Source organism: Eriocheir sinensis, chromosome 16, assembly GCF_024679095.1.
Source record: "Eriocheir sinensis breed Jianghai 21 chromosome 16, ASM2467909v1, whole genome shotgun sequence".
NCBI classification, from domain to species: Eukaryota; Metazoa; Arthropoda; class Malacostraca; order Decapoda; family Varunidae; genus Eriocheir; species Eriocheir sinensis.
This window is the reverse complement of record NC_066524.1, coordinates 17,231,693-17,244,456: the sequence shown is the minus strand read 5'-3', so window position 1 is coordinate 17,244,456 and position 12,764 is coordinate 17,231,693. Positions and strand designations below refer to the sequence as shown.

The 12,764-nt window shown below is 40.5% G+C and overlaps 1 protein-coding gene across 1 annotated transcript in view; it reads right to left on the bottom strand.

The window, feature by feature from the left end:
• LOC126999452 (uncharacterized) overlaps positions 1–11,345 on the bottom strand; it is a 55,376-nt gene extending 44,031 nt beyond the window's left edge. The window contains exon 1 of the mRNA XM_050862052.1: positions 10,843–11,345. The gene's annotated coding sequence lies outside the window, so the exon portion shown is untranslated. The remainder of the gene's footprint in view (positions 1–10,842) is intronic.
• Positions 11,346–12,764: the final 1,419 nt, after the last annotated feature.

Genomic DNA, 12,764 nt, shown 5'->3' with positions numbered 1-12,764 from the left:
ATTCAGTGAGTAAGGTTCCATACAAAGGCTGATAGACAGGGAGACGTATGTATGTGTTCCTGAATGTGTGTATATGTGTACGTATGTGTATGTGTGTGTATATGTTCCCTCTGTTCTTTCCTTCCTTCCCACACCAAAACACAAAGAACTTCAAAGCAGGAAAAAACAAATCAACAAACAACAAACTCAACCCAACCCATAAACTCCCTTCAAGCATCGTATCAGAAAGGGAGGAAAATAATGATTAGCACGGCGCCAAAATAGCGGTTGGCGCTTAGTGAATTACAACTGGTCCGCGGCGGAGACGAGGCGAACCCCTGTAATGATCTTGTTCGTCAGTGCTGGCTTGTCCGCCCTCGCACGACGCCGCTGGAGGCCCGGTCCGTATTGCTTCCTTGCCGGGGGGTGACGGATGGCCCAGGAGGAGGAGTAGGAGGAGGAGGGGTAAGATTGGGCGCAACAAGAGTAGGAGGATTAGGATTGGTTGAAGAGGAGGAGAGAGTGCAAGAGGAAAGCATTCATTTTATCTCACAATCACACGACGTTAACGAAATACCAACAGGAAGAAGAAGGAAGGAGAAGGAAGAGGAGGAGGAGGAGGCGTGCAACAGGAGGAAGGCATTATTTCATCCCAGGAGGAGGAGGAGGAGGAGGAAGAAGAGGAAGAGGAGCAAAGCATTATATTATCTCACAATCACACAGCGTTACAGACATACCACGTGGGCGGCGAGAACAGAACCAGATGAGAGAAGGAAGAGGAAGAGGAGGAGGAGGAGGAGGAGGAGGAGGTGGATGATTGTGGTGGAAGCAGTATTTCATTCTATAATCACACATCGTTTTTGAAGCACTACACGGCGGCTGGAAAGGAAGAAGAAATGGAAGAGGAAGAGGAAGAGGAGGAGGAGGAGGAGAAGCAAATCGAAATAAAGAGAAACCAAATGGAAGGAAAATAACACGCAATAGGAAAAAGGGACAAGGAAAACGAAATAGAAGGAAACCAGAAGAGGGAAAATTATAAGAAACAGAAGGAGGAAGGAAGGAAAGTCATGCGCAATAGGAGAAAGAGGAGTAGGAAAACAGAACAAAAGGAAATCAGAAGGAAAGAGATAAGAGATAGGAGGAGGAGGATAAATAAGGCGAAGTAGAAAGAGATAAGAAAAAGAGGAGGATAAGAAAGGCGAAGAGGAAGGAAATCAGAAGGAGGAAAGAGATAAGAAAAAGAGGAGGATAAGGAAGGCAAAGCAGAAGGAAATCAAAAGGAAAAAGATAAGAAGAAAGAGGAAGATAAGGAAGGCGAAATCAAAGGAAATCAAGTAAAATATATAAGAAATACTACCAAGACTTTTCATTGATACAGTTAAGCGACTTCAATGGAAAAGAAAAAAGAAAAAAAAGAGGAGAAAGAAGAATAAAGAGAAACCAATAGAAGGGAAGTTAAACGAATTACTGCAAATACTTCTCGCTGATACAGTTGAGCTAGAGGAAAAAAAGAACACAGAGGAGGGAAGAGGAAGAACACGAGAAAACAAAACCAAATCAAAGAACAAAAGCATTACACACGAACCTAAAAAAAACACCTTATTCGCACACCTGGAAATTACCTGAGAGAACACACGCACGCACACACACACATACCTGAAAAAAACCTACCACCACCACCACCACCACCACCCTCAACCGTGTATTTTGCGAGTGAGTTAGTTTGTTAGTTAGATAGATAGATAGATAGATAGTGAGTGAGTGAGTCTCTTTTTCTCCCCTCGCGCCGGCCAGCCAGTCTCGGGAGGAACAAAACGCCCTTGATAGTAAGGTTAGGCAGCGACCAACCCGCCCGATCGGTGAAAGAAAATGGCCTTCACAGTTTGAGTAATTTAAAGGCGCGGGGGAGGGGGACTAAAAGGAAAAAAAAAAAAAACAGGGATAAAATTACGTCGGCTGTGTCTGTGTGTGTGTGTGTGTGTGTGTGTGGTTACTGGTATTCGTGTTAACAGATAAATATATAGTAAATAGTTCATAGATAGATAATGGTTAGTTAGATAGATAGTTAATAGATAGTTATAGATAGATAAATGCAGTTACGTAGAAATACATTGTAAAATAGTAGATAGATAGATAGCTAGATAGAGATAGAGATAGAGAGAGAGAGAGAGAGAGAGAGAGAGAGAATGCTGTAACTTCCTCTTTTTTTTTTCCCAAGTTCGTGATTTATTCATTCTCTCAAGCTTCCTATCGCATTCCACTCCTGTTATTCAGTTCGGTTCTATTCCCTTTTATTCTTTCTCAACTGCAATCTATTTCCTCTCTCTCCCCTCCCTTTTTTCTCTTCAACCATTTTCTTTTTTTTCCTCTCATTTCCTATTCTTACGCATTTTTCTTTCTATTTCTTCATGTTTTGTTACCTGGTTTTCTTTTTTTCTTTTTCTTTTTCCTCTTTTTCTCTCACCATTCTCCCTTTTTCTCTTTAGTCATTCTCTTTTTTTCCTCATTTCCTATTTTTACATTTTTTCTTTATTTTTTCATGTGTTACCTGGTTTTCTTTTTTCTTTTCTTTCTTTTTTTTTTCGTTTCCTCTCCCATCTCCCTCATTTACTCCTTTTCTCTTTTACCCATTCTTTTTTTTCTTCTTATTTCCCCTCCTTGTTATTTTCTTCTTCTATTTCTTCATGTAGTATTTTCTTTTTTTTTTCGTTTTCTCTCCCATTTTACATTTCGCCTATTCCCATTCTTTTTTTCCTTTTCATTTCCTCTCCTTACTATTTTTTTCACTTGTTTCCTCATGTATCTTTACCGAGTTTTATTTCATTTTTTCTCTTTTTCGTTTCCTCTCCCATCTTTCATTTCTCTTATTACCATTTTTTTTCTCCTTTCATTTCCTCTTCTTACTGTTTTTCCCGTCCATTTCTTCATGCGTCTTTTCTCGGTTTTCTTTTAATTCTCTCTTTTTCGTTTACTCTCCCTCGTACCTTTTATTTATTTCCATTTTTTTCCCTTTCATTTCCTCTCCTTTCTATTTTCTCTTCTATTTCTTCATTTCTCATTACCCGGTTTTCTTTTCCTTCTCTCTTTTTCGTTTCCTCTCCCTCTTACATTTCTCTTATTTCCATTTTTTCCCCTTTCATTTCCTCTTCTTTGTTTTTTTCTCTATTTCCTCCTGCATCTTTTCCCGGTTCTCTTTTCCTTCTCTCTTTTTCGTTTCCTCTTACATTTAATTCATTTCCACACCGACTTCTTGGGTAACCTTCATTTCCACTGCACGTTACCAAGCAAGCCCAACACACAATTCATTTTTTCTTGTGCCTCGTCTAAATCAAGTTCAATTTCAAGATTACAACTTTTTCGGGACGGCGCCAGGATTACCACTATCAATTTTTAGCGAGTTTGGAAGAAGACAAAAATGCTAGCGCGGGAAATTATATAGATAGATAAATGCTGTGTGTGTGTGTAGTGGCGGTGGTGGTGGTGTGTGTACGTGTGTGTGTGTGTGCAGGTTTTTCCGCTCATGTCCGCTGAAATTACCTGGGCATTCTACCGGCGCGCGGGTCTGGCTGTATCCTTGCCGCTAGCCACAGGTAAATACAGGTGAGCGTGGCACGAGTATCAGATTCATGCACAGGTAGAGTCGGCGGTGTTTTGCGAGGGCGGAGCGGGGCGTGTGTTTCTACCTGGGTTTCTTACGAGCGTCGGGTCTGTATGCCTAGCGGGAGTGTGTTAGTGTGTCATTTGCTTGAGTTTGTGATGTGTTAGTGGGTGCTGTGGGCTTAGGCGGTGGCTAGGAAGAACGGGTTTAGTTTAGCGTAGTTTAAGACGATGATGAGAGGCAAGTAGATGTTTGTTGATGATTTGATTGTGAAAGAGGGAATATGTTTAGGTGTTTCCCGTTTTAGAAGCGTAAAATTGTGTATCGCTAGGTTTTATGAGCATAGTTAGGTAAGGGGATAGATAGTGTTGTGTTTTGCTACCTGGGTTTATTATGAGGACTGGGTCTCTGTGTGCCTAGCGGGAGTGTGTTAGTGTGTCATTTGCTTGAGTTTGTGAGGTGTTTGTGGGTGCTGTGGGCTTAGGCGGTGGCTATAGGAAGAACGGGTTTAGTTTAGCGTAGTTTAAGAAGATGATGAGAGGCAAGTAGATGTTTGTTGATGATTTGATTGTGAAAGAGGGAATATGTTTAGGTGTTTCCCGTGTTAGAAGCGTAAAACTGTGTATCGCTAGGTTTTATGAGCATAGTTAGGTAAGGGGATAGAAGGCGTTGTGTGTGTTGCTACCTGGGTTTATTATGAGGACTGGGTCTCTGTGTGCCTAGCGGGAGTGTGTTAGTGTGTTGTTTATTTGAAATTGCGATGTGATAGTGGATGCTGTGGGCTTAGGCGGTGGCTGGGACAGATTGGTTGAGCTTAGTTTACTATAAGAAGAGGATACGAGGCAGATGTCTAAGATTTTAAAAGGTGTTAAGCTTAGGTATTTCCTCTGTAAATGTATGTAATTGTGCATTAGTGAGGTTTGTTGGTAAAAAGAGAATGAGAGGTAGATGTCTTAAGATTTTGAAAAAGGTTAAGTTTAGGTATTTCTTCTGTAAAAGTATAAAATTGAGGTTTGTATGTAAGAGGATAAGGTAGATGTTTATTAATGATGTGATTGTGAAAGAGGGAATTGGTTTAGGCATTTCCCTTGTTAGAAGTGTTAAATTGTGTATCGTTGGGTTTTCTGAGTATTAGTTAGGGAAGAGGATAAAAGGTAGATGTTTGTTAATACTGAGATTGTTAAGAGGGAATGAGTTACGGTTTTACTCTGAAGTCTAAAACTATACACTGATGGGTTTTATAATTATTGGATACTACTTTTGGTTTTAATTTTGCTGTTATTATCGTTGTTGTTTTTACCGAAGATTGCAACCATGTTATTTATTTTTATTTGATGTTTGGAGTATTGATGTTGGAATGAGTTTAGGTATTTTATTCTGTTGAAGTGTAAAACTGTCCATCGGTAGTGGTAGGCTTTAAAATTATTATGAATTACTGCCGAGTTTATCATTTTTATCATCATTCATATTCTTGTTACCTGAGAGTCCAAGCGAGTTACTTTCTTTCAGGTGTAAAACTGCATAACTGGCCTTTAAAATTACTAGCTATTACTGTTTTCCTTTTATGTTTATTGTTTTACTATTATTTTTTTCAACTGAGATACCAAGCAAGTTATTTCCCCGGCGTGTGAAGGATTAATGTCTCTTCAGGTGGCTCGGGGAGAGGAGGAAGGAGAAAAAAAGGTGCGCACGGAGGACAGGGATGATGGATTGCCGCGGGAGAGAGCGATAGTTGAGCGGGAAACTCTGACACCGGGGGGAAAATTGATATCGCGGCGCCTGAAAACAATACCTGTGATTACGAATAGACGAGGACCACTTTTACTGAAAACGGTTGTATGAGTTTTTAGATGTGTACTTCTTTGCAAGCGTTGAGGTGGAACACAAATAATGAAATAGGTAGTAAAGTAAATGAACAATACCTGTGATTAAGAATAGACGAAGACCACACTTACTGAAAACGGTTGTATGAGTTTTTAGATGTATACTTCTTTGCAAGCGTTGAGGTGGAACACGAATAATGAAATAAGTAGTAAAGTAAATAAGCAATACCTGTGATTAATGGACGAAGACCACACTTACTTGCCTTACTGAAAACGGTTCTACTATGAGTTTTTCTTAGGTGTATATATATATTTTTTTTTGCAAGCATGTAGGCAGAAAATAAGAGAAAATAAGAAAAGAAAATTAGAGAAGAAAATCACTTACTTAATTTACTGAAAATGTTTGTATGAATTTTTTTAGGTGTATGTATATTTTTTTGCAAGCATTAATTTAGGTGAGTAATATATACAAATAACGAAATAAGTGTGACATAACAGCGTGTGAAAGCAATTTTGTAGGTTATTGCTAGTATATATTTTTTCTTAGGCAATTATTTAAGCGTGGAAAACAAATAGCGAAGTACCAATGTGAGAAAATAGCATATGAAAGCAATTTTGTAGGTTATTGCTAGTATATATATTTTCTTAAGCAATCATTGAACCGTGGAAAACAAATAGCGAAATACCAATGTAAGAAAATAGCATATGAAAGCAATTTTGTAGGTTATTGCTAGTATATATTTTTTTCTTAGGCAATTATTTTAGCGTGGAAAACAAATAGCGAAGTACCAGTGTGAGAAAACAGCGTGTGGAAGGAATTTTAGAGGTTGTTAGTAGTAGTATTTTTAGGAACAGACATTATGCTGGAAGGCAAAAATAACGAAATACCAGTGCGAGAAAACAGCATTATGCTGGAAGACAAAAATAACGAAATACCGGTGTGAGAAAACAGTGTGTGGAATGAATTTTAGAGGTTGTATGTAGTAGTATTTTTAGGAACAGACATTATGCTGGAAGACAAAAATAACGAAATACCAGTGTGAGAAAACAGCGTGTGGAAGGAATTTTAGAGGTTGTTAGAAGTAGTATTTTTAAGAACAGACATTATGCTGGAAGACAAAAATAACGAAATACCGGTGTGAGAAAAGAGCGTGTGGAAGGAATTTTAGAGGTTGTTAGTAGTAGTATTTTTAGGAACAGACATTAAGCTGGAAGGCAAAAATAACGAAATACCAGTGTGAGAAAACAGCGTGTGACAGCAAATAATTTTACCATGTGTACTTGCGACGAAGAAATTAATAGAGAAAGAAGATTTAAATATTTATAAGGAGGAAAAATAACATAGACAACAATTTAACGATAGACGCGAACGTACAGCAGTGATTTATATATACCTCAATTTTTTTTCGTATTCATATAAACCAAATATTGTGTTTAGAAAGAAATGTAAAAAGGGAAACAGTCATTGACACGCTAGTAAATTAACTGCACTATATAAGATGTAAAATAAAGTAAGGAAGGAAAGAAAAATACATGAACAACTGAGCGATAGCAACGAACAAATTAAAAAAAAACAGGATAAATAAATAAATAACGAATAAAAAAAAGACACCCAAAACACGTAAAGCTATAAACAAAACCCTCACAGATAACATTTTTTTTTTTAACGCATCTTCCTCAAACCCAAAGATCAACGTCAGTCCTCCATACACATCTTTAACCCCCACATATAACTTTTTTTTACCGCATCTTACTCAAACCCTAAGATCAGCAGCGTCGATCCTCCCTAACATATTTTTAACACTCCTCATCCCCCCTTTGTGCCGGGCGGGAGTGAGTTAAGGGCGCCCTCTACCCTCCACACGTGCCCGTAATGCCTTCTTTGTGGGCCCCACCGATTACACTCACCACAAAAGTCGAGGCATTCCGGGCACGTGCTAAAAACGCGTCCCTTTCATCCACCTCCGCCTCCTCTTTTACCTTTTTTCCCCTCCCTCCTTCCTCTCTCCTCTCCTCTCGTTCCCACCGCTTCCTCCGCCTCCTCCTCCTCTTTTTCCCTGTCCCTCTTCTCCTCTTCTTCTTTTCCTCTTTTCCCTGTCCCGTCGTTCCTCTCCTCTCGTTCTACTTTGCTTCCTCTTTTTCCTTTTTTTTTATTTCCTCCTTCTCCTTTCATTCCCACCGTCTCCGCCTCCTCTTCTTTTCTCTGTTTTTCTTCTCCTCTCGTTCTCCTCCGCTTCCTTCTTCTCTTTTTTCCCCTCCTTCCTTTCCTGTTATTCCCACCACCTCCGCCTTCTCCTCTTTTTCCTCTTTTCCCTGTTCTTCTCCTCTCGTTCTCCTCTGCTTCCTCTTTTTCTTATTTTTCTCCCTCCTTCTTCTCCTCCCATTCCCCATCCATGCCTTCTTTTTCATCATCCTCAACCTCCTTTTCCTTTTTTTTTCTCACTCTTCTTCTCTCTTCCTCTAATCCCCATCGCCTTCATTTTCAATCCTCCTTTGCCCCCTGTTTTTCCTTTTTTATTTCCCTCTTTCTCCTCCTCCGCGGTGTAGTGGTTAGCGACCCCGACTATGAATCTCTGGACATGAGTTCGAATCCCGGTGTTGGCAGTCGGCGTTTAACTCATCCCATCCTTCTTTTCGGGCTGGTCGATAAATGGGTACCTGGGGAAACCTGGGGAAGGTAAACTGTGGTAACCCAGATGTATTTGTGTTGTATTTAAGGATTGCATAGTGATAAGATTGTGTATGGAAGGGTTGCAGAGTGACAGGAAAGTGTATTGAAGGGTTGCATAGTAGGACGAAATTGTATTGAAGGATTCCAGGATGACAGGATAATGTATTGAAGGATTGCAGTGACGGGAAAGTGAAGTGAAGGATTGCTGGCTGACAGGAAAGTGAAGTGAAGGATTGCAGTGACGGGAAAGTGAATTGAAGGATTGCAGGATGACAGGATAATGTATTGAAGGATTGCAAGGTGACAGGAAAGTGAAGTGAAGGATTGCAGGGTGACGGGAAAGTGAAGTGAAGGATTGCAGGGTGACGGGAAAGTGAATTGAAGGATTACAGAGTGACGGGAAAGTGTATTGTTGCGCTCGCCCTGTGTCGGGGTAAGTGTTCGGAGATGTGCACCGCCGCCACGACCACCTATATCGTGTACTACCAGCTTTACCTTACTTCTCTCATTCTCCCTCTCCTTCCTCCGCTTCCTCCTCTTTTCCCTTTTTTTCCTGTCATTCCCCGCTGTCTCCCTGTTCCTCCTCCTCCTCCTCTTTTTTCAACCTTCTTTGCCTCTAATTCCTCGCCTCCATCGCCTTCTCTTTTCCCTTTTTTCCCTGTCATTCCCCGCTGTTTCCCTGTTCCTCCTCTTTTTTTTTTTTTGTCCCCCTTCTTTTCCTCTACTTCCCCGCCTCCACTGCCTCTTTTTCATCCTCCTCCGCCTCCTCCTCTTTTTCCCTTTCATTCTCCTCGCATTCCCGCCGTTTTCCTGTTCCTCCTCCTCCTCCTCTTTTTTTCACCTCCTTTTCCTCTAATTCCCCGCCTCCATCGCTCTCTTTTTCATCCTCCTCCGCCTCCTCCATTACCTTTTTTTCCCCCTCCCTCTCCTCCTCTCATTCTCCGCCGCCGCCGCCGCCGCCTCTCGCTGATCCAATAAACCCACGACTAATAATGCGGGAAGGTGTTTTATGATTTTTTTTGTGGTCTTTATTTATGCCCTGATGGCCGTGTAAAGAACCTCTCGTGGCTTGTTTAGCGCGGGGAGGGTTTGTGTGGTTACGCTTGATGTGTGTTTTTTTCCTTTCTTTTTTTATCTAGTGTTTCTTTGTGGTTTATTTGACGTAGCGGAGAAAAAGGTTATCGACGGGTATATTAGAACTGTCTGATGCGGTTTAACACGGTATATATATATATTTTTTTCAATTGGTGATCTTCGTGTTTTCCTTCCTTTCTTTCTTTTTATTTTTTAGTGTTTTCTTTGTGGTTTGTTTAACGTGGCGGGAAGGTTAAGTTGTCGATGGTTTTATTAGAACTGTGATACGCTTTTTATCTTCTCTTTCCGTTGTTGTAATTGCTCTTGTTTTAATCTTTCTTTTTATCTAGTGGTTTCGTTGTGGTTTATTTGACGTAGTGAGGTAATAGAGTTATCGGGTGACTGTATTAAAACTATCTTACACAGTTTCTCTAACACGATATGTCCCCCTTTATTGTTATTCTCATTGTTTTTATTTTTTCTCCTTTATATAGTGTTTTTTTGTGGTTTATTTTAGGTGGTGAGGAAGTAAAATTAACGATAGCCGCATCAATAACATCTCACACGGTTTATTTTATGCGGCTTGTCCTTTTTTTATTACTTTGCGTCCGTGATTTTCTTTCTCTTGTCATTCAAACGCCGTGTAAGTGACTCCTCGTGGTCTGTTTGGCACGGCGAGGGAAGGAAAAATAACACTGATGCCCGTATGAATAATCTAACACTGTTTTTAGCACGGCATAGGAGCGTTTATTAGTTTTGGGGACTGATGTAATTTTCTTATTTTCCTCTTTATTTTTATTTCACATTCTTAATTTTCTATCTTGTTTTCTTCTTACTTACTGAACGATCATATGAAAAGCGGCCTCGTTCCATCTGATTTGGTGGCTTTCTTTTTCTTATTAATATTTTCCTTTTACTAATTCAAAGGTCGTAGGAATAGTCGTCTCATGCGAGATGGCTTGCTGGCTAGGTTTCTCATTTTCTTGTGTTCTTACTTAACCAAGGATAGTAGGGATATTGGTCTCTTGCTGGTTGGTTTCTCATTTTCTTGTGTTCTTACTTAACCAAGGATAGTAGGGATAATAGTCTCTTGCTGGTTGGTTTGTATTTTCTTTTACATATTTTCTTACGCATTCAAGAAACGTGTTAATAATAGCCTCATGCTTAATGTTACTTTGGTGGTTTGATTTCCCTTTCTTATTTTCTACAAGGATAGTCGAAATAGTTGTCTCACGCGGTCTTGTTTCTCTGCCGTGGTTACAGAATGATGTTGATTTAATTACTGTGTCTGTGGATCACGTCTAGACGCGTGGGAATGAGACAAGACGCAGTTGTATTTATGAATATGCGATGAGGATAAATACATAAATTACCCTTTCTTATGAATGAAGGCATACAGGTGTGGCTTATATTTTACAGGTGTTTGAGCGTCTACACACACACACACACACACACACACACACACACACACACACACACAAACCAATACACACGCAAAGTCATCACCATCTAACTGAGCGGCGTTGGCGTGAATCTACACACACACACACACACACACACACCACACACACACACACACACACACACACACACACACACACACACATTATAGTCTACCTGAGCGACATCGGTGTGAATCTTAACGTAGTACCTACACCTAATGATCATCCCAGGTGTGACGCTGGTTAATTACTCACCTGTCGACGCTGTAATCCTGGCGCGGGGTTAATTAGGCGGCAGGTGAGGGCTCCGTAATCGCTGTGGCACCATGATGCACGCGCGTGTGTGTGCGTGCGTGCGTGGCGGGACTAACACTGGCACTGTCCTTCCTGCCTTCCGTGCGTGAGGTAAAAATACACCAGGTAATCCGCACTCAATTCCAGTCACTGTTTTTTGGGTGTTATTTGTGGTTTCAACTGCGTGCGGGCGTGTGGGCGGTCGCGTGCTGCAAGTCCGACGCGTAGGGAGGGAGGAGGAGGAGGAGGGACCAAGGCAAGAGAGAGAAAGAGGGGGAGTGTGTGTGAGACGCGTGCTCCTCCCCTGGGTGATCGGCGACGACTGAAGAGGTGGTGGTGGAAGTGGTGACCGCCGCTGCTGCTGCTGCTGCCGCTGGCCCCTCCCCGCCCCTCCCTGCTCATCCCGTCCCTCACCTCCCTTCTCTCCGCCCCTCCCTCCGCCCCTCCCTTGACCTCAGCTGCCACCACCCAACCTGCACACACACACACACACACACACACACACACCGCTAAGCTCCCACAGTCACCGCAATCCATAAAACACTGGCCATGCTGTATGTGTGTGTGTGTGTGTGTGTGTGTGTGTGTGTGTATCGTTGCTTATTAGTTTGTAGCTTCCTTTCTCCTCCTCCTCCTCTTCCTCTTCTTCCCCTCCTCCTCCTCCTCCTCTTCGTCTTCCTCCTCCTCCTCTATTATCTTCGGTCGTAATCGTGATACACACACACACACACACACACACACACACACACACACACACACACGGCAACACCCAGACAGTGGCGCTCTCGTTGGAAAAGTGGAGAAAGAAACCAACTCCCTCCCTCACGACTCCTTCTCACTCCGTCTCGTTCCTTGGTTTTGTTTTTATTCTTTTATTTTTGTTTTTTTTTCTGCGGGTTTGTGTTTGTTTAATTTGTACTTCGTTTACTGGTATTTTTTTTTTTTTTTGTCTTTTACGATTATTTGGTTTGTACTTCGTTTATTTGATTCTCTACTTTTTTTTGGTTTGTTCGCTGTTTATCTAATGTATTTTTCTTATTTTTTTTCTTTTTTGTCGATTCTGTTTGTGTTTTTCTGTAATTTCTTCGCGGATTTACCTTCTTTTACATTTTTCTCTCCGTTTATTTAATTTGATCTTCCCATTTCTTTCATTTTTTTCGTTTTTGTTCAGATTTTTTCTTTGATTTCTGCAGATTAACATTTTTTTAGCTAGTTTTTCGTTTTTTTTTTCAAATTTATATTTCGTACGATTATGTTTACTATTGATTAAGACGATTTTCTCAATTGCAATAGTATCCTTCATTAATTACAGAAGCGTGCCTTTGATATTACGCGGATACCATTAGCCCCTATTTTCGATTTCTCAATAATTTCTCACTTAAAAAAAAAATCTACTTGAAGCGGCTGTATTATCATTCTTAAATTTTTTCGCCTGAGTCCAGATCGTGTTGACTGAACTCATAACAACAACGAGTATATATTCCTAGTCTCGAGCCTCAATTTTTTCATATATTCCTGTTATTCTATTCTGTTTTCCTACCTCATTTTCGTCGCTTATCCTCTCCTGTTTTCAAGTGCCTTATTTTCTTTGCTTTTTTTCGTTTCCTTAATTTTCTTCATCTGCAATATTTTCTTCGTTTTCGTGGCCTTGTTTTCTTCTTCATAGTGTTCATTTCGTTATTGTTTTCCTCATCATTTCATTATTTTCTTCGCCTCCATTCCATTTTTTTCTTCATTGTTTTCATTTCGTTATTGTCTTCCTCCTCATCTGCATTGTTTTCTTTGTTTTCATGGCCCTGTTTTCTTCATAGTGTTCATTTTTTATTTTCCTCCTCTTCATTACATTATTTTCCTCGTCTCCCTTGCATTATTTTCTTAATTGT